The sequence below is a fragment of the Canis lupus genome, chromosome 17, assembly GCF_048164855.1.
Source record: "Canis lupus baileyi chromosome 17, mCanLup2.hap1, whole genome shotgun sequence".
Taxonomy (NCBI): domain Eukaryota; kingdom Metazoa; phylum Chordata; class Mammalia; order Carnivora; family Canidae; genus Canis; species Canis lupus.
Window position 1 is genome coordinate 44346218 of NC_132854.1, and position 22428 is coordinate 44368645.

General features: G+C 35.3%; 1 long non-coding RNA gene across 1 annotated transcript in view; it reads left to right on the forward strand.

Moving 5' to 3' along the window:
* LOC140608058 (uncharacterized) overlaps positions 1 to 20050 on the forward strand; it is a 34691-nt gene extending 14641 nt beyond the window's left edge. Inside the window, exon 3 of the long non-coding RNA XR_012010012.1 lies at positions 19809 to 20050. This is a non-coding gene — a long non-coding RNA (uncharacterized lncRNA). The remainder of the gene's footprint in view (positions 1 to 19808) is intronic.
* The last annotated feature ends 2378 nt before the right edge of the window (positions 20051 to 22428 follow it).

Sequence of the window (22428 nt, forward strand, 5' to 3'; positions counted from 1 at the left end):
TGTAAATTAACATTTTGGTGCCTCCAAATTGTCCTCTTTTTCTCTTTTTCTACTCTCCAAAATATACTTTATACAGGTTCTACACCACTAGGTGCTTTTATTTTATAATTTCCCAAGATATAAAAATTTCATAGTATGTGGATATTCACAAGTCTAGATATAATGCCTCAGGCCATAACATAAAATACCTTTATCTTTTTTATGGCAGTTAAGCTCATCTAAAGGAATTTGCTTTATTATCCTATATTTTTGGCTAAGAATTTTCCATCTCCGGTAATTCATGTCTTTAAAAATACCTAAAATTTATAGATCAAAACCACAAGAGAAAATAAACAAATAAAGCCCAAACCAAATCTCTATTTGTGGTGGTTGTTACGGGTTTCTAATGTATAAAAAATGAAAGGTGTGGAAAATACCACCTTCTTGTCCTTATATCCAATCATAAACAATTTAAAAATTTATAATTTTAAATTATTAAGGGTTTCTTTTTATAATCTATGAATAGACACAAAGCAGCTTTTTGAGATAATGGGAATTATTATATATATGTGATTTAAATCCATTTGGAAGGTACTATTGTTTCCTTTGACAAAGTATATGCCACACATTCAGGAGACAAAATGTATCCCTTTCTTATAGCAAATAATAAAATAAAATCTATCAGCTGTCACTTCCAGCTTTTGATAAAAATCCCCACTGATCCTCTAAGAAAAATATTATGGTTTTTCTAGATTTGGTCACTATAAATAGCATTGTGTATTCTAGTGGCTTTTTGTTGTTTTTTCCAAAAGCAGCTAAGTATTAAGTGGGTATCAACTAACTGGAAATATGTTGCTACAGAACCTTCACTTTATTATTACTATTATCATCAAATTTCTTTTTTTTTCTTTTTCTTTTTTAAGTAATGAGCAGAGTCAAAGTTGCCAATCATTCATTTTACTAGTGCTCAGTAGTCAACAAGAGGGCTCCTGCTCTATAAGCTGTCAATTTAAATTGAACTAAATGGCACAAAGTCTAAATCACATATATTCTTATTAAAGTGAAAAAGAGAGGATATAAAACAGGTACATCAAAATAAATACTGATACTGAAGTTCTCATTTAATCCAAGGATAACTTATAAATTGAGCTTATGAGATTTGAAATTGCACACGGGTTATAGTAAATAATCACTAATGTCTCCTCCAAATGTGAGATTCTATGACTTATAACATAGATACACATGTCAAGAGTGTCATACATTACATCCCACCACATCTGGCATATGTACGTAGTAAATCATAAGGGAAGACATTGTCAATCTTCAACCTTCAATGAACTATAGGCATAAGTTTTTACTTTTTACCCTGCCTCCCTGCTGCTAGAGACTTTCCCTTCATTGACTCTCCCTTTTAATTTCCATGCTGCTGAAGTTACCATTATTCTCAATCCAGTTAAGCTCCATTCACCTCTTGACTCAGCTCCCAAACCAGGCTGGGTTGGGAGTTTAATACTTGAGATTCAAAGACATTCAAAGGAGCAATTTGGAATTATTGCTATCAAACTATGTCTTCTAGGTAATAGAGATTCAAAACTGCTACTTATGTTTCTGTTGAATATGGCAGGAAATTGGCTTTTACTTGGGAACCCTAAAACTTTCTGTGGAAAAAAAAAAGTATTGTGAATTTTCAGTACCCAATAGATACCTGTAGGATAAAATTCACAATTAGACACTCTGAGGGGCTCCTGGGTAGCTCTGTGGGTTAAGCATCTGCCTTCAGCTCAGGTCATGATCCCAGGGTCCTGGGATCAACCCCCCAACACACACCATGTCAGGCTCCCTGCACAGCGGGAAGTCTGCCTCTCCCTCTGCCATCTGCTCCCCCTGCTTGTGTTCTCTCTCTGTCAAATAAATAAAATCTTAAATAAATATAAAAAAATTTAAAAAAATAAATAAATAAAATGGAGACTGCTAAAGAGCTAAGTGTTTAGACAAAATCATCTATCATCATGAAGTATAATTTGTCATAATAGTTTGATTGAATGTACATACCAAAATCATGGTTTCATATTGTTATTTGTGCATATATTGTTATGTGCATATATTGTTATTTGCACAACATTGTCCTTTCCTCAGTGTTAGCGGAAAACTGCACTTTGAGAAATTTACAATAGGTTATCAGTCTTCCTACAGAGTCTTGTGTAGTAAATAAGATTAGAAAATAGATCCACTGGCTAAATACCTACTGTGTGCCTGGTGCTTGACAGTTTATCTGTAATACTCAGAACACTTTGCAAACGAAGAAGAAGAGAGAGATTAAACGGCTCTCAGAATGTTAATGAGATTTTCATCTGCCATTAACACCCAAACTGGGTGCTTTACAAATATAACACTATACTTCACTTTTACACTCTCACTACAAACTAATAAACTAAGTAGAATGTATTAACTGCACATTACAGATAAGGAAGTCAAAATAGACAGGCACACTGATGTGCATATGGTCACACAGTAAGACAAAAGCAGAATATAAAAAGGTTAACAATTTCTTTCAGTAAAATACTGTTTTTATCTAAATTTTAATTCTGGGTGTTTACATTGTCCCTAGTTTTAAATTCTGCATTGCTAAAGTTTTTTTGATCTTCAAAGTTTTATGTTAATTTTTTTTCATAGATCAGACAATTTTAGACAATGAACAATCTTAGACACAAAAAACAAACATTCAATGTATAATAATAAATCTAATTTGTTTAAAACAGTCTAACAAGTGGTCTCCAGGTAAGTACTTAAGGAGAGCTAATCAAATTTAAGAGAACTGAACTTAAATAAAATGGCCACTTAATGTCTTCATACAATATATACTGTTTTGACCACGTAATTATGTGTTTATTATAAGAAATTTAAAATATATGTACATAAAGCTCACAAATGAATATGATGGTTCTCATAAGGTGTGACTAAGTTTTTCTTCTGATGCCTTGAAATACACTCAGCTTTTGCACACGTTTTATATAGATCTTTTCAGTGCTATCAGCATGACAATATGTGTTGCTACGTTTGCTTTATTGTACCTTAATATTTCAATGATATTTAAGGATTCACTCAGATTTAAATCATTAATAATTGGCATGCCACACTGCAGTCCACATACAGACTTCCAAACTAACAATAAATTAATTGATATATGAGTTGTATTCTTTTTTAGAGATTGCTCCCTGGCAGATGGATTAATAATACCTTATCTCATAACAAAGCATTCTGAAAACTAGTATAGATAAAATTACATTGAATTATTAATTGTGTAGACAGCCTGAGGTTAATAATGATTCTGAGCTGCTCACATTTCTGAAAGCACTTTATTCTTCTAGCCATAGCACTGCCCGAAACAATTACTAAGTCAAGAAATGAGAAGGTAAAGTTACATGGAACTGAAATCATAATTAGTCTCTGACCTGGTTTTGATACCAATTAAGTTCTACTCTTCTATTTTCTTTTAAATAATGCAGATGTGCCTTTCTCTTCTTTTCATAAATATGTTTTAATATTTACTATTAAATGATGTCCTGTACCACATGGCTCTAATCCAGGGGCATCGCTAATGAGAACTTAATAGGTCTTAACAGTTTGCCATTAGGCAGTTCCAATGTCAACAGCCCAGAGAGGTTAAACTGATACACATAAATTGTCCCCTTTGCCTTCTCTTTCCACAGAACGCTCTGAAGCAATTCATTTTACCCTGGGGGTTTGATCAGCAGGAAAATTCTAATTTGTTTCTTCACTGTCAGTCCCTAAGGTTACATTTCAGGAAAAGTTGTGAAATGCACAGGATCACTGTGATCTTGACAAATAATAGATATAAGCTAGGATTTGAGGTTCAAAAAAATAAATAACTGAAACTGACCTTTGAGGAAAATTTTGATATTGAGAGAGAATGGTAAGCAGGTTAATGAGATATGATTTCTGCCCAGGAAAATCCAATAATCTTTAAATATCAGAGTAGCATCTTGAAAAAGCTCTGTTGGCCTAAATTTAGGATTTCTATTCTGACTACACTCCTGAAGTAGCTCTATGGCCTCAAACTTAAAAAAGAGCCAGTAGAAGAGTAACATTAAGATGTTGACAGAGGTTGTCCCTAATTTCTGTTCCCCTGACAAGAAGGCCAACTAACAACTTTCCATAGGCAAGACACCGTTGTGAAAATCCCAGAACCTGGGTATAAAGGTGAAGCAGTCTCCCAAAACACAAAGACTGGGAAGAACCCCATTAAAGGAGTTAAGAGGAACAGCTTTGCTTTGACTGCATCATGCCCCACCCCCACCAGATTGGTGTAGTGCAGCACCAAGAACGCCCTCTTGGGCCTACTGTTTTTCCAAAGGGAAAAAGAGACTGAAGGTGGGCATTTGCATTTGCAGTATTGCAAAACATTTTTTAAGAGGCCCACACAGATCTTACCTCACAGGGATCACACAGAGAAATTGTGGAACTCTAACATTGGGGATCTGACAGAAATTGAAAGGGGTAGAGAACAGTTATTAGTGCTTAGATCTTGTAGACCCAAAATCTTGCTTGCAGCAGCACCCAAACAGAAATCTCAGCCATTGGCTCTATCCATCTGTAGAACTGAGCCAGTAGCTAGGTCTGGCTAGGGAACTTGATTGATAGTTCTACCTGATTTGAGTTCTCAGCTAAAGGGCCATACTGGCCATGGAGACTATTCTATATTCTCACCAAGGCAGGGGAGCAAAATTAGCAGCCTTACTCAGTTTCAAAGCATAGCTTCCAGTCTCAGCCCACTGGGAAGTCTGGCCACAGATGCCTGTCATCTGTGTGTACCAAGGAGCCCAGTCTACAGCATTAACTACAGTCTACAACCATTAACCCTGAGCCTTGGAGCCCAGTCTACAGCACTGTCTAGCCACAGAATCCAGTCTAAAATTTCAGCAAGCAGAAGAGCCCACCCTAATTGCTGCCTGATTGCTGAACACAGCCTGTAGCCTTACCCAAGCAGGAAGCCCAGCCATGATCCTGCCCAAATATGGAGCATATTCTGGAGCTTTACCCAACAGTGAAGTCTGGACAGTCACCCAGCCTAATCACACAGCAATTTCCATCAATACCTTACTGTAGGGTACAGGTGAAAGCTCTACTTGATGAAAGAGCCTGACTGCAACCAGCCACAAGGTCCAATGCCCAACACTGAAACATAGCCAATGACCTCTGTGAAGCCTAGCCTGCAGCCCTGCTCAACTTCAAAACACAGCCTGGAGCCCTGCCTGACTACAGAATAGAATCAAAGAAACTATCTGACCATGAAGCACAGCCTATGTCCTTCTTAAACATGGAGTTCAGCCAGCAGCACCAACCAGTTAAGAGCAAAACTAGAGGCCTGACTGACCAGAAACAATGAAAGACCATAGCCCATAGCCTGCCCAATTGCAGATTTTCAACCAGTAGTATTACCTCACTAGGAAACACAGCCTATGATCACACCTGACCAGACGTGATTGTAGAGATAAGCTAGTGGCCCCATTTGATGACATAACACACCCAGCAGGCTTGGCCTAGCAGACAGACCACACAGTGGCTCCATTAGACTGTGGAACATAGCTAGCAGTGGTTCACCCAACTATAGAGCCCAATCAGCAGCACCCTCCTTGACCTCAGAGCACAGGCAGTGACCTTACCCAACTAGAGATGTAATAGCAAGCCTGCCTATCCAGGGACACTACCCGCTGATCCATCCTGGAGTCCAAGTTGAACTGACTGGTGAAGGTCCTCCCTTGAAAAGGAGAACCTGTAACGTCTGAACAACTTATTCAAATGCACAGATACTAACTACAAGGATACCATGATTACAAAGGATCAGATAAACTTCACACCAGCAATGGATACTATTAAACTCTGATAACTGACCCTGAAGAAATGGGAATCTATGAATTGTCTGACCAATACTTAAGAATAATCCTTTTAAATAATGTCAGCAACCTAGAACACAGACAGACAACTAAAAGAAGTAAGAAAAATAATGAATGATGAAAATAAGAAGTTCCAAAAAGACACAGAAACCATCAAAAGAAAAAGAAAACAGAAATCCTAGAACTAAAGATATGGCTAATCTGAAGAATTTAATAAAGAGCTTCTACATCAACTCAACCAAACAGAAGAAAGAATCAATGATATAGAAAACAAATTATTTTAAATTCTTCAGTCAAAGAAGCTATTGGGGGAAAAAAATGAAATAGGATGAAGAAAGACCACATGGACAGGACTGAAAGTAACAGTATTCTCATTATAAGATTCCTGGAAGAAACAGAAAAGGATAAAAGGATAGAAAGCAGTAATGGTTGGGCATCTCCAAAAATTTGGGAAGAGAAATGAACCTCCAGATTCTTGAGGTCCAATAGAATCCGAGTAAGTTGAATTGGAAAAGGGTTGCAATGAGAAATATCATAATTGTCAAAAGTAAAGGACAAAGACAGAATTTTGAAACTAGCAAGAGAAAAGCAACCCATCACATACAAGAGAGCCCCCATAAGACTATAAGTGGGTTTCTTAGCAGAAGCTTTATAGGCCAGGAAAGAGTGGAATGATATATTCAATATACTGAAAGAAAAAAAACTGTCATCCAAGAATGCTATACTGCCAAACAGTTCATAAGAAATGAAAGAGGGATGCCTGGGTGGCGTAGTGGCTGAGCATCTGCCTCTGGCTTGGGACATGATCCCAGGGTCCTGGGATCGAGTTCCACATTGGGCTCCCCTCGGAGGGCCTGCTTCTCCCTCTGCCTATGTCTCTGCCTCTCTCTCTCTGTGTCTCATGAATAAATAAATAAAATCTTAAAAAAAAAGAAATTAAGGAAAAACAAAGGCTTTCCCAGGCAAACAAAAAGTGAGGGAATTCTTTATAACTAGACATGTCTTTACAAGAAATGCTAAAGACAGAACTTCAAGTTGAAATGAGAGAATGCTAATGAACATTGTAAAAACATATGAATGTATAAAACTTATAGGTAAAGGTAAATATAGAGTTAAAGTCAGATTCTGTAATATTATAATGGTGGTGTATCAACAAAATTCTAGTTTAAAAGTTAAAAAGCAAATTATTATTTTTTTTATTTTATTTTTTTAATTTATTTATGAAAGTCACACATAGAGAGAGAGGCAGAGACACAGGCAGAGGGAGAGGGAGAAGCAGGCTCCATGCACCGGGAGCCCGACGTGGGACTCGATCCCGGGTCTCCAGGATCGCGCCCTGGGCCAAAGGCAGGCGCCAAACCGCTGCGCCACCCAGGGATCCCTAAAAAGCAAATTATTTAAAAATAACTATAACTATCATAATTTGTTATTGGGTACAAAATATGAAATGGATATAAATTGTAACATCAGTAACCTAAACTGTGAGGAAGGAAAAGTAAAAGTATTAAGTTCTGTACATTGTTTTGAGCTTAAAATAGAATGTTATGAAAACATTTTATGTAAGTCTCAAGGTAACCAGAAAGGAAAATCCTATAGCTGATACAGAAGAGATTATGATAAAGGAATCAAAGCACATGGCCACAAAATCATCAAGTCACAAAGGAGGAGAGCATGAGAGGAAGCAAGAAACAAAATATCTGGGATAGAAAGCAATTCCCCCTCTCCCACTGCCCTTTCCCATACTTGTGGTCTCTCTTTCACACACCTTCTCTTTCTCTCTCAAATAAATAAATAAACTCTTTAAAAATAAAATAAAATTAAAATGTTCAGAAGAGACACAAAAGGTCATTATATAATGATAGGGGGATCAAATTATCAAGAAGCTAAAACAGGGCAGTCTGGGTGGCTTGGCGGTTTAGTGCCACCTTTGGCCCAGGGCTTGATCCTCAAGTCCCGCATCAGGCTCCCTGCATGGAGTCTGCTTCTCCTGCTGCCTGTGTCTCTTCCTCTCTCTCTCTCTCTCTCTCTCTCTCTCTCTCTCTGTGTGTGTGTGTGTGTGTGTGTCTCATGAATAAATAAATTTTAAAAATATTTTTAAAAAAAGAAGCTAAACAATTGTAAATATTTATGCACCTAATATCAGAGCACCTAAATATATAAAGCAAATCTAACAGAACTAAAAGGGAAATATACAGCAGTATAATAATAAATGGAGCTTCAATACTCCACTATCAACAGTGGATAGATTATCTAGACAGAAAATCAATATAGCAAAAGCAGATTTTATAACAATATACACCAAATCGACCTAATAGACATATACAGAACATTGCATCCAACAACAGAAGAATACACATTCTTTTAAGCACACACAGAACATTTCCAGCATCTATCATGTTTGGCCACAAACCAAATTTCAACAAATTCAAGAAGATAGAAACTGTATCAGGAATCTTTCCAAACATAATGGTATAAAACTGGAAATTAGTAATAGGAGGAAAACTAGAAAATTCACAAATATGTGGAAGCTAAACAACACATTCCTGAATAACCAATGGGTCAAATAAGAAATCAAATGGGTAATCAAAAATACACTGGGACAATACTTTTGAGGAAAATGGTGAAATAGGAAGATAATAGGCTCACCTCATAGATAATACTCAGATTGGGGATTAAGGACTTAAATGTGAGACCTGAAACCATAAAAATCCTAGGAGAGAGCACCGGCATTAATTTCTCTTACATTGGCAACATTTTTCTAGATATATCCCCTGAGGCAAGGGAAACAAAAGCAAAAATAAACTATTGAGAGTATATCAAAATGAAAAGCTTTTGCACAGCAAAGGAAACAGTCAACAAAACTAAAAGACAAGCTACTGAATGATAAAAGGTATTTTCAAATGACATATCTAATAAAGGGTTAATGTCCTAAATAAATAAAGAACTTATAGAACTCAACACCAGAAAAACAAATAAACCGATTAAAAATGGGCAGAAGACATGAACAGGTATTTCTCCAAAGACATACAGATGGCCAACAGACACCTGCAAAAATGCTCAACATCACTCATCATGAGGGAAATGAAAATCAAAACTCTAATGACATATCACCTCATACCTGTTAGAATGGCTAAAATAAAAAACACAAGAAACAAGTGTTGGTGACGATGTAGATAAAAAGGAAACCTCATGCACTGTTGGTGGGAATGCAAACAGCCACTGTGAAAAACTATATAAACATCCCTGAAAAAATTAAAAATAGAACTACCATATGACCCAGTAATTCCACTATGGGGTATTTACCCAAAGAACGTGAAAACACTAACTCAGAAAGATATATGGACCCTTGTCTATTGTAGCATTACTTACAATAATCAAATTATGGAGGCAGCCCAAGGGCCCACTGATATCCATATGAATGGATAAAACAAAAGTGTATATGTATACTTTGTATATATACAATGGGATATTACTCAGACATATAAACGAATGAAATCTTGCCATTTGCAACAACATGGATGGATCTAGGGGGTATAATACTAAGTGAAATAAGTCAGTCAGACAAAGACAAATACCATATGATTTCACTTATATGTGGAATTTAAGAAACTAAACGAACAAAGAAAAAAATAGACAAACAAAAAAATAAACCCATAACGATAGAGAATTGATGGTTACCAGAGGGGAGGTGGATGGGAGGGGTGGACAAAATATATAAAGGGGATTATGAGTACATTTATCTTGATCATCACTAGTAATGATGTATAGAATTTTTGAATCACTATATTGTACATCTGAAACTAATATAATATTATACGTCAATTATACTGGAATTGAAATTTTTCAAATTAAAAAATATATATTGAGTCAAGTAAAAATGGAAACACAACATACCAAAAATTATGGTATGCAGCAAAAGCAATTCCAAGAGGAAAATTTACAGCTAAATACATATATCAAGAATAAAAATATCAATCAACCAAACTATACACGTCAAAGAACTAGAGAAAGAAGAAGAAACTAAGCCCAATGTTAGCAGAAGAGAGGAAACAATAAAGATCAGAGCAGAAATAAATGAAATTGAGGGTAGGAAAACAACAGAAAATATTTTTAAAACTGTGTTGGCTCTTTAAATGATAAAGAAAACTGACAAAACCTTAGGTAGACTAACAAGAAATTTTGATAGAGGATTCAAATCAATAAATTTATGAGTTAAAGAAGAGACTTTAAAAGAGATATCCCAGAACTATAAAGAACCATAAGAGATTACTATGAACACTACACACCAACAAACTGGACAACCTCGCAAAATATAGATGAAGTTTTAGAAAGGTAAAATTGACCCAGACTGAGTCATGAAGAAACACAGAAAACCTGAATGATAACCTAATTGACCATTAGTAATGATAACATAATTGAATCAGTAATTAATAAGCTCCCAATAAAGAAAACTCAGGACCAGAAAATTTATGTTTTTTTTTTTAAGATTTTATTTATTTATTCATGAGAGTCACAGAAAAAGAGGCAGAGACATAGGCAGAGGGAGAAGCAAGCTCCCCACAGCAAACCAATGCAGGAGTCCATCCCAGGATCCCGGGATCAAGACCTGAGCCAAAAGCAGATGCTCAAACACTGAGCCACCCAGATGCCCTCCACTGGTGAGGTCTATAGAGAATAAGCTGGTGGAGGGACTGGGGAGAAGCGCATGTAGTCCAATGGTTATAATATGTAATTATCATATAAATAAGTTCTGGGAGGGATCCCTGGGTGGCGCAGCGGTTTGGCACCTGCCCTTGGCCCAGGGCGCGATCCTGGAGACCCGGGATCGAATCCCACGTCAGGCTCCCGGTGCATGGAGCCTGCTTCTCCCTCTGCCTGTGTCTCTGTCTCTCATTCTCTCTCTCTGTGACTATCATAAATAAATAAAAATTAAAAAAAAAAATTAAAAAAAAAAAATAAGTTCTGGGAATATTATGTACCATATGGTGGCTATAGTTAACAATACTATATTGTTAACAGTTGTTAAGAGTAAATCTGAAAAGTTATTAGTACACTCATAAGCAAAATGATAATGATGTGAGATGATGGATATGTTAACCAACCTTATTTTGTTAATAATTTATCAGTATAAGCATAAGTCAAATCATCACACCATAAACATTAAACTTACACAATGCTATATGTTAATGATCTCAACAAAGCTTGAAAATAAAAAAAGCAATGAAATAAATACTTAATACCAAAAATAAAGTCAACAGAAACATCAGGTTACTTGGTGGTGATAAGGCATTCCTTCTAATTCTAAAACTGCACAACTTTAATTTAAAAGTGCATTTTCCTTCATCATGAAATAGGATGTCAAAATTAGTAATTTTTAAAAGTAGAGTGGGATAAAGGAGACAGAAGAAAATAGTATTAAATGTGTTCTAACCTAGGTGTTTATTTACTATCAAAAAAAACATTGAAGTAAACTCTCTGCTCAGTAGTTTGCCAGAGTATAACTTTTAGTTAATACAAGCACATTTTGAGAGAATAGGTGCAGTCTTATATTTTATAATACAAGTAAACATAATTTAGAAATTGTACATAGCGGGGCTATGTGGCTCAGTAGGTTGGGCATCTGACTCTTGATTTTGGCTCAGGTCATGATCAAGATCATGAAATTGAACCTGCATTAAGCTCCGCATTGGGTGTGGAGCCTGGCTGGGATTCTCTCTCTCTTTCTCCCTTTGCCCCTGTCCCCTCCCCACCACTAAAAACAAGAAATTGTTCATAGTATATGGAGAACAATGTTGAGAAATAATTTTAAAGGAATTAGTGTTAGAAGTATTAGAAGTACTCAGTACTGGGTGTTTACCCCAAAGATACAGATGTAGTGAAACAATGGGACATATGCACCCCAATGTTCATAGCAGCAATGTCCACAATAGCCAAACTGTGGAAGGAGCCACGATGTCCTTTGACAGATGAAAGGATAAAAAAGAGGTGGTATATATATGTATATGCATATATGTGTATAATACATATATATATTATATATATACACAATGGAATATTATTCAGCCATTCAGAAGGGATGAATACCCACCATTTGCTTTGACATGGATGGAACTGGAGGGTATAATGCTGAGTAAAATAAGTCAATTGGAGAAAGATAATCATGATATGGTTTCACTTATATGTGGAATATAAGAAATAGCAAAAGAGACTATAAGGGAAAGGAAGGAAACTGAGTGGGGAAAAATTAAAGAGGAAGACAAACCATGAGAGACTCCTAATTATGGGAAACAAAGGGTTACAGAAGGGGGGTGAGGGGCTGGGTAACTGGGTGACAGACATTAAGGAGGGTATGTGATATGATGAGCACTGGGTGTTATACTATATGTTGGCAAATTTAAATAAAATACTTTTTAAAAAGAAGTACTCAGTAGAAAGTATTAGAAGATGTGGTCTATGTTCATTAGGCATAAGCAAAGGGAAAATAGGTATAAACATAAGACATGGAATAACATTATCAAATTTAATTGTGTATGTGAAATGTGTACATGTATAACATCATAGAAAACCATCACCTCCTCCTATGACCTCATTAATTAATATCGACCACCAGGAGTAACAGCCTTCATTCATATCAATGCATGGAATATGCATGCGAATCCATTTGTTTGTACTTTTTACACCCACATTTGTATGTACATTGGCTTTTGCAAGTGAAAGTAATATCAAACAAAATGTTGAGTCTAGATAGATAAGGAAATATAATTAATAAACTATTTCAGCTGAGCTGGAAAGAGACACTTTGCCTTGTGATGAAGAAAGTAGCTAAATAATTGGCTTTTCAGCTGAAGAAACACTAACATCATATTATCAATGATGTAAAATTACTGATCAGTTTCCACCATGCTTTGAGTAGCCTTAAGGTCGAAGAAATTATTATAAATGCATCTGCTTGCTATAAGGGAAATTGCTAAAGGGAAGAAAAGAAAAACATCAGCTAAAATTTCCCTATTAAACATTTTAAAAAGAATTTCCCTATTCAGCTCTTTAAAAGCCTACTTAGTTACAAGATGACAGTTTAAAATATTACAGCAAAAAATCAAGGTGAAATAAATGGCTATGGTAGTACTGCCACCAGCTAGATCCTAAGATCTGACCTTTACTGCCCACCTACTTATACTCACCAACCTTGTCCCATATTTTCCCTTAAGCTCTTCTTTCCAGCTTATCTCTTAACTCAGGCAAATGGAAAGCAAAACTGCTTCTTGAGTAACTGCACCTGCCCAGACAAGACCTCCAGTAGGCCCAGACCACTCAGACCAGTTTGAGCTTAACTCCTGACTCGTATCTGTGCAGATGGACCATGGAGTGACCTCTGGTGTGACCAGTGATAACCATTACCTCATTAGAATACTAAAATCTCCATCAAAGGAAGGCACAAGCCTTGTTTACATAAGATACAATGTATGTATTGGCATGTTTCCTTAAGGCACATGTGCAACCTTCTGCCCACCTCTATATACATCTGATGACAAAGCTTCCCTGTCTAAATATTCATCCTAACCCTAAATAAAAGGAACCTTAAATAAAAGGCTTGCTTGGGGCATCATGGCTTTGGAAGCCATTCTTTGTGATCTCCTTGTGTGCTACAGATCAACTTTTCTTTGTGGGACAACTCAACCTGGTGTCGTTTTTGACTCACCAAGGAAAAAACTCATGTTGGTTCCAATACAGTACTATGAATTGGTAATTGTACTGGCACCCCAAAGACATCACTAGATTCTGGGTTGGACAGTGTATATAGGGCTGCCAGCAGTCATAAAGAAACCAATATATTATGTATTTGGACAGATAAGTCATTTAAAGCCCCGTCTAGTGGTGAGTTTACTGATACCTATATACTTCTGCCTTGAGGAAAACTGGCTCTCAGAGGCTCTCACCCCTTTCTTCTAGCTCTATAAGTGGACTTCTACTACATGTCTTTTTTCTGACCAAGGCTCTTCTCTGGTACCACCATGGTTGTTGGAAACATCACTTAATATCTCCATACTTTAGTTTTTGAACCCACAAAACAATGGGCATGTATATAATGACCTCTCAGATTCTCAGAGTTCTCATATTCCCCAAGTATTAAAAGTAAAGATAAATAAAATGGCACTTTTAATTCAATATGTCTACCTTTGTTTAATTTTTAAGTCTTAGAAAACATTGTTTTCTACTGGCATTCAGTTTTATTGTTAGTTAATAAGATTAATATTAGAGCCTAACAAGTATGTAAAGTGACATTAGATTTTCTTTTTTTAACTTTGGTATCTAAGACATTCATTCCAAACTTCTAAAACCAGCTCCCTAATTTTAATTTTGGTTCACAACATAGTTTTAAACATATGTTTATTTAAATTAGGCTTGCATATGCATTGTCATTCTGTTTTATTAATAATTCCATCAGATTTTCTCAAAAGCCACATAGAGGAAGACAAATATTAGCCACCAACTCCCAGAGTGAAGTAGTCTTTCTCAGAGAAAAGCTCAAAGCAATTCAACATTGCTGAATCAGGCAAGTGCAATGATTGATTGCAGTCAGCTATCAAAACAGCTGTTATGTCACAGCTAGAAGGGTGGCAGCCCATGCTGATCAGATTAGAGATAAAGGTCAGATTATGTATTATCAGAGCCACTTGTGTATCTGGTACTAATGCCATTGTCACTATTATTCATGACAATGGAAAAAATAGCATTCAGTTGCTAATGCCACAGAAATGGCATTATCAAGGGGAAAAAAAGAAATTGAAGAAACAATTCTGTGTGTGCATTTAAAACAATGAATATTTATCTGGGTGGTATAGTTGGTTGAGCATCTGACTCTTGGTTTCAGCTGGGGTCCTGAAGGTCCTGATCTCAAGGCTGTGGGATCGAGCCCCTGCATCAGGATCTGCTTAGGACTCTTGCTTCTTCTGCCTTCCTCCAACCCCACCTGCTGCTTTCCCTCTCTCTCTCTCTCTCTCTCTTTCAAATAAATAAAAAATATATCTTAAAAAATAAATAAATAAAAATCAAACAATGAATATACCATAAAACATGTCTAATAAACATGGGGAAAAAAATCTTAAAAATTCATGTTCAACCAGTATGTTTGCTTGTTATAAACCTAGCATTAAAATGGAATGAATCTTTTCAAATTGGAAAAACAAAACAAAACTTTTCCTAAATCACAAGGAATAAGTTAGTCAATGATTAGTCTTTAGAACAGAATTAGATTTGCCTCTCATCATTGGCTTTAATAGACATAAAACAATTATTAAATATATATGTGGTAATCTTTGTTGAGAGTTATAAAACTTTATACTCAGAACACTTTACCACTTTTCTTCCTCATAAGAGACCTGTAAATGGAATTTAAATTTGATATTCTTTATATAAGTGTTTTCTACTTAAGAATAGTAGCATTAATACAAAATTATAAAAAAAAATTCCAGATTAAAGTTTTCTTTCTTGTTATCACTTAAGAGCATACTATTCTGAGGCATAGATCTTATAATATAGAATAATCCTGATACATGAGTGTTGGATATCAAAAAAATTTTGATCAGTCTATCAAATTTCTGTACATCTTGTGAGCAAGGCACTTACTACCCTTCAAGGATGTTTGTATAGTGAAGCACTTGAGAAAACAAGAGTCGGATAGTGCTTCCTTCTGTAGCAAAGAGTAGGTATGCTTGTTGTCCATGAAAGATTCAGACTCTCAATGCTCCTATTTTGTCATGCACCTCACTGAGTATACAAGTGTCATCTACCACTCTTCATATAGCTCTGAAGACAATGGGACTCAGGAAACATGCAAAAGTGCTAGTACTTTGGCTACTGCTATTGCTGTGAGCATGTTCCTGTGAGTGGAAAAACTATCCTTTTTCTCTGATGCCGAAGTCTTATATCTTTACCAGGATCCATTAAACTGTGACAGACAAACTTGTTAACTTGAAAGTAGGTAAAATCTCAAACCATTCACAGATCTTTGTACAAAGAGACCCCAAATTGACTGCTAACTAGTTGAGTCTCTTAAGAATTGTGGCAATCTGAATCCATTTAATAACTTCTTGTTTATTTTTTTTAAGTCATAGACATCTATAGCACAAAATCTGTGTTAACCTAAACAATTCTTGAAGATGTACAAGGTATGGGTCATTAGAAGAGACAGAATGGCTGATTCTATTATTATGGGAAACATGGCCTCTGCCACATACAATGATTCATGTAAGATTTCACCCAAACTGGAATGGAATGGATTTAGATATTGGGCTGCCCAAAACGAAATTATTTAGTGCAATATAAGAAAGTGAAAAAAAAAAAAAGTAAACTAAAGTAAAAAAAAAAAAACAAAACCCTCCACCAATATGTCTATGAATTCTAGTACATTATAAACAATTTATGTAAGACAAAAGTTTTACTACTTCTTGTAAGTTTATATGGCATAATATATCCAATATGTTTTAAAATTATGACACTTCTTTATGTTTTCATTCTCTTTACTACCTCTGGTTTATTTTTCCTCCTTGGGCTTAATTGGTTATATTACATTTTCAAGCATTCACTACTATAAGAATAAATACACTTAATGTTTCCTAAATTCCTCAAATATACAGATATAAATGTCTAAATATATAGTAGTCTAAGTTATCCAACCCCCAAATCAGATATTCATTCAGCTATCTAATTTATGAAAGCAGCCTTCAAAATCAAATTTAATCAAATTAGATTATACTGAACACTCTAAAGAGGATGACTAAAATAAATTAGGTAGGTAATTAGGTACCCCCAGGTACCTAATTTTGCTGCCTCTGCCTTGCCTTATCCTATAATGTGGTTGGTATTTCATAATTTTAAACTGCATCAAATAGACACTGGTGGTACAATGCTCTGTTCCACTGGGATTTATAAATCCCAGATAAGTTATCATTGTGTACCTCTCTAATACATGTAACACAATATTTGGCTCACTTGTAGGTCATGAAAACACTTCTGTAATTCATCTTTTATTTTATCATAGTAAAAATAAGGCCTGAGATTCAAAGTTACAAAAACTGTAAGGAAAAATTATTTAAATTTTTATCTTATAATTTAAAAATATAGGTTTCTCCACAATTTATAAAGTCTTTATCATTAATCAAGTGATCAGTTGTGCTGTTTATGCTCAAAGTAATTATAATAATAAGTTATTTTCACAACAATGATAAAAATGAATGGGCATCTCTTACTTTTCCTTCTAACACCTTTAAGTTAATTAAGGCTTGTTTTTTCTTGATAAAGAAGACTTAGACTAAAATAACCACTTAGACCACTCAACACTTAAGACAGAATCTGTGACTTCAGGCCAAAGTTTCCTTGAAGTGGCACTTTCCCAAAATTATTTCTACTCCTCTCAGGAGGCACTACTTGAATGGTGTGACTACCATTAAAAATTACTGTATTGAATGATGGGTTAAATCTCAGCAGAAAAGTTGGAAAAAAGTACTGAAAAAAGTAAGGGGCACAATTCCCCCACTAATCAAATACTCTGTAAGTTGCTCCCCTAGATATTAGTCGGTAAGTAGAAATAGAGAGAAGCATAGTATACATTGAGTGATAAGGACTATAACAAAAGTATGTATAAAGGTCAATGAAGCACAGAGGATGGGGTGATTATTAGCATAGAAAAGATGAAGGAAAGTCCAGGCAGTAAGAACTGCCTGGGCAGGAATGAAAGAGCATGACTGTTTAAGAAAATAAAAAATCAATATGCCTGAAATGGCAAGTAAAGATCTTAAGAAGAATGGAGAGGAAACTGGTATGATCTATGAAAATGAATTCAGGATGAATCATATATGGATGAATCTAACATGCTACATCTTCAGCTTAAAACTCTAAGCTTCATTGACATGGCATTAGTAACAGGTTCAACCAATTCTTCGTTTTTATGAATTTCCTCCTTTACTTTGTCATTTATCCATCTTGGTTGGAACTGTGTGAGCTCCTTTCTCATCTATATGTGAAACATTATTTCTAGAAAATATTCTTTATTTTTCTTCAAACTTTATATTACCATGTCATCATTATCTCTACCGGGATATTCTGAGTGTAAACTACATGAGTTTCTTCATTTTTTGTTTCATACTTTCTGCTATTGCATCCAGTAAGTCTTTCAGTTGGGATGTACAGATTATTAATTTACTATTTTTAATGTAAAATATATCAAATATGCAAGTACCTAAAACATATACAATTAACAAATATAAGTGATACAATCATACTCATTCTGGCAAACTTATTAATTTTTACAATTATTCACTCTCCCATTCTGAAAGAGAATTCTAAAAAAAAAAATAAATAAATAAATAAATAAAAAGAATTCTACATCCTTTGCTCTGTATGTTGTGAGTTGCAATGTCTTCTGCTGAAGGGGGGTACTGTCTGGCCCCATTAAGATATGGCTTAATCACATGACTCTGACAAATGGAAATGCATGGATATAATGCAGTCCACATTCAAGCAGAGACTTTGAGAGTCACTACATGATTCCAACAGCTCTCTTTCTCTTTTTCCTGTACTTTCCAGAGAGGGAACATCTCCAACTTCAGCCTGGATTCAAAAATGAAAAGACATATGGGGCAGAAGCAGGGGAGCAACTGACACACAGTCAACATGTAACCTAAATGGCAGATAAACTTTTGTGTTGAAAACTAAAAGAAATTAGAAGCCATTTATTATTGCAGCAAAACTAATACATGAATGTCCTCAAAACCCAGGTTAAGGTAGAGCAGATAAGCATTCATTAAATGTTGGTGAGAGTAGGGTTGTAGTAGAAGCAGGTAAGTAGTTAAAGACAAAGGATTAAATCTTAAATAGAAATCTGTAATGGCAGGCTTCCAGAAGGAGGAAAGGCATGGGGAAAGGATTGAAAATTCAGTATATGTTTCAATATGGGATTGAAACAATTGCAATCCATATGGAAAATAAAATAAAATTGAGTCTTTGCCTTACAGCCCAGAAAATTCCAGGTGGATTAAGGACTTAAATGTGTTAAGGAAAAACCTTTTTTAAATATTAAAGAAATATAAGGCAATATCTAACCTGTGATTAAGAGTGGCTTCTTAAATAAAAAATAAAATATACAAACTAAAAAAGATTGATAAATTTTGTTGCATTGAAATTTTAACTCTAAAAAAAAAAAAAAAAAAAAAAAAAAAGAAATTTTAACTCTTAAATAAAAATCAGGTAAAAGCATTATTTATTTTTTTTTAAAAAAAGCAGTTTTTAATAAGGTGACAGTCTGAGAGAAGCCACCCAACCTACCAAGAATTAACAGATAACATAAGTAACTCCTGAAATTAATATGAAAACAAAAGCAATGCAGCTAGCAAAAGGAACAATAGATAACAGAACAATTCTCAAAAGGGGAGGTCAAAATAATTAATGAATATATCATAAAAAGTTTAATTTCACTATTAATTAAGAAAATAAAAATTAAACCAACAATGAGAGACTTCAGACTGGCAAAAATGCAAATACCCAACAACATTCAACATTGACCAGAGATAAAGAAAAGGGAACACTCGGCCACTCCTTGTGGGAACATAGCAGGTACAAACATCTTAGAGAGCTATTAGACAATATTACAAAATGCTGATGTGGTAGACAGAATAACGACCTCAAAAATGTCAGTGTCCTAAACCTAGGAACCTATGAATATGTTAGGTTACAAGCAAAAGAGGATTACAGTGGCAGATGGAATTCAGGATACTGATCATTTGACCCTTAATGGCTTCTCAGCCTTTTGGCTAAGATCAAGTGTGATCACTTGACCTTAAAATAGGGTGATTATTCTGGATTATCTAACTGGACCCAATGTAATAACCTGAGTTCTTAAATATGGATCTTTCTCAGCTCTAGTCAGAGGGAGATCTGACTATGGAAGATGTCCAGGGAATGAAATGTGAGGACTCAACTCTTCATCGCTGGCTTTGAATATGGAAGAAGGGTATCAAGAGCCAAAGAATGCAGACAGCCTCTAAAACCAAGAAAAGGCAAGGAAACAGATTCTCTGTACAGCTCCAGTAAGAAATGCAGCCCTGCTGAAACACTGATTTAAGCTCAGTGAGACTGTGGCATACTGAGAGTCTACTGAAAAATAAGATAATAAATAAGTGTTGTTTTAAGACAGTCTGTGATAATTCATTACAGTATCCATAAAAAACTAATAGAGCAGGAGAGGTACATGCCCTATTAGTCAGCAATTCTATTCTAAATATAAGCTCTTGAGAAATTCTTGCACTTTTGCACAATCTGATATGAATACAGTTGTTCATTGCTGTACTTTTTGTAATAGAGAAAATTGGAAACAATCTACGTGTTATCAATAGGAGAATGGATATAGTCACACAGGTTATATTCTAGAACTGTTCAAATAAACCAACTGTATCTTTATATTCACCATAAATAAATTGCAGAACTACAATATTGAAGGCAAAAGCAATTTGCAGAAAGATACACATGGCATAATGCCATTTACATAAAACTTTAAAACTTACAAAACAATATCATTACATTATTTTTGAACACATACACATGCGGTGAATTTTTAAAAACTTGACTGGGAGAGATACTCACAAGCTGCAGAGTGGTGATTTATTCTAAGAAGCAAAAGAGGGATTGGAATGGAGTGTCTACGGAGAGATAAAGTATAAAGGAGGCTTAAGCAATTGCACCCAAAGAATTATAAAATTCTGATAAAATATTCAAAGCAAATGAAACAACATGTGAACATTGTTAAAAAGAAAATCACAGGCCCCAAATGGAGTCACTTATGTTAAGGCCCCATGGTAGTAAATCAAGATTTAATAGCTAACCTAACTACAGTTTCAACCTCCCTAGGAATATAAACGTTAATTTCCAGCCAAGCTGGAAATTCCTGGTTAACACCAGGAGATGATCCCTAATTGCTCCTTCAGTTCCCTTCCAGAAGGTTAGGGCCTTGCTGAAAGCAACATATTCCTTGCTATTAAATTCCTTTTTTTCCCCACCTCATCTCTGCCTTTAAAAACGTTCCATATTATACAGCGCCTTGGAGCTCCCCTCTACTTGCTAGTTGGGATGTTGCCCAATTCATAAATCATTGTCTAAAGACAATTAGATCTTCAAATTTACTGGGCTGAATTTTGTTTTTTAATGACATACAGTAAATTGTACCAGGTTTCATATTTTTTTAAATTTCAGTTGTTATATATTTAATTTTTTTTTATTTCAGACTCTATGTTTCATGGTATAGATATTTCAAAATAAAGAGAAAAAAAGAGAAAAATAAAAAGTGGAAGCTCTGAATTGAAGTCTAGCTCTGATAATTGCTATGATGTTAGGTATGGGAGTAGAGAAAGGATATATTTGATGTAGACCAAGACTTAAGTAAAAATTTAAGAAAACAGGAATTTAATCAGGCAATTAGAATTGCAATTTGGGGGACACAGATTCAAACAGAAACCTGAACTGTGCTCCCAGAAAGACAAAGAGGAAGGTAGAGTTATATAGGCAAAAGGCTATGAGTGTAGTTCTCATTCGGTCCTCTATTCAAAACAGGGATCAAAACTAGATTAACTGGGATTGGTTGAGTTGATATGTAAATGAGGTATTGAAACTTGTGAAATCACACTGGCTCCCAAGAATGGGAATGATTAGGCTCATGGCTGGCTGAAAGGTTTTTTAAAAAGTTCAAGGTTCCTCCTGTGAGAATATGCATAAATTCCTCTTATCTTATAGTCTCAAAAACCCTACTTTAGGGAGCAGTTGAGCGTCTGTCTTTGGCTCAGGGCATGATGCTGGTATCCAGGATCGAGTCCCACATTGGGCTCCCTGTGAGGAGTCTGTTTCTCCCTCTGCCTGTGTCTCTGCCTTTCTCATGAATAAGTAAATAAAATCTTAAAAAAAAAAAAATAACGAAACCCTTTTTTAAAAAGAGACTGTCTTAAGGAGGCTTACTTGCTTGCTCCGTTTTGAAATCTTTTAGATTGTGCAAGGATATATGTGAGCACTTATAAATGTAAATGATAGTAACTAATTTTGATAAGTATCTAGGCTTGGTATGCCAGGAACCATGCTCGGCACTTTACATGGATTGCTTCATTTATCCCTGTAACAACCATCATGTGGAATGAGGCAGGCTCTATTATTACTCTCTTCTTTATAACTGGAAAATCAGAAAATATCCTAAGAGAGTTAACCATTTTGCCTAAGATCGTAGAAGGTAGTGAAGGGCGAAACTAGGGTTCAGTAAACCCAGTGAATGTGAACCACAGGCTGCGCTCTGAATCACGAGGTGAACCTCTGAGCAACTCAGAGTAAGAAGAGAAAGTCTCTGTGTGTATCTCAAAACCCTGCCCTATTACTGAAGATGCATTTATTTCAATACCTCAATTTTCCAGATAATGTAAATGAGGCATACTTTCAGTAGAGTCTGAGTGAACCTTAAATGTACCAAGACATGTGAATATAAAATATCTGGCAACATTTTTCA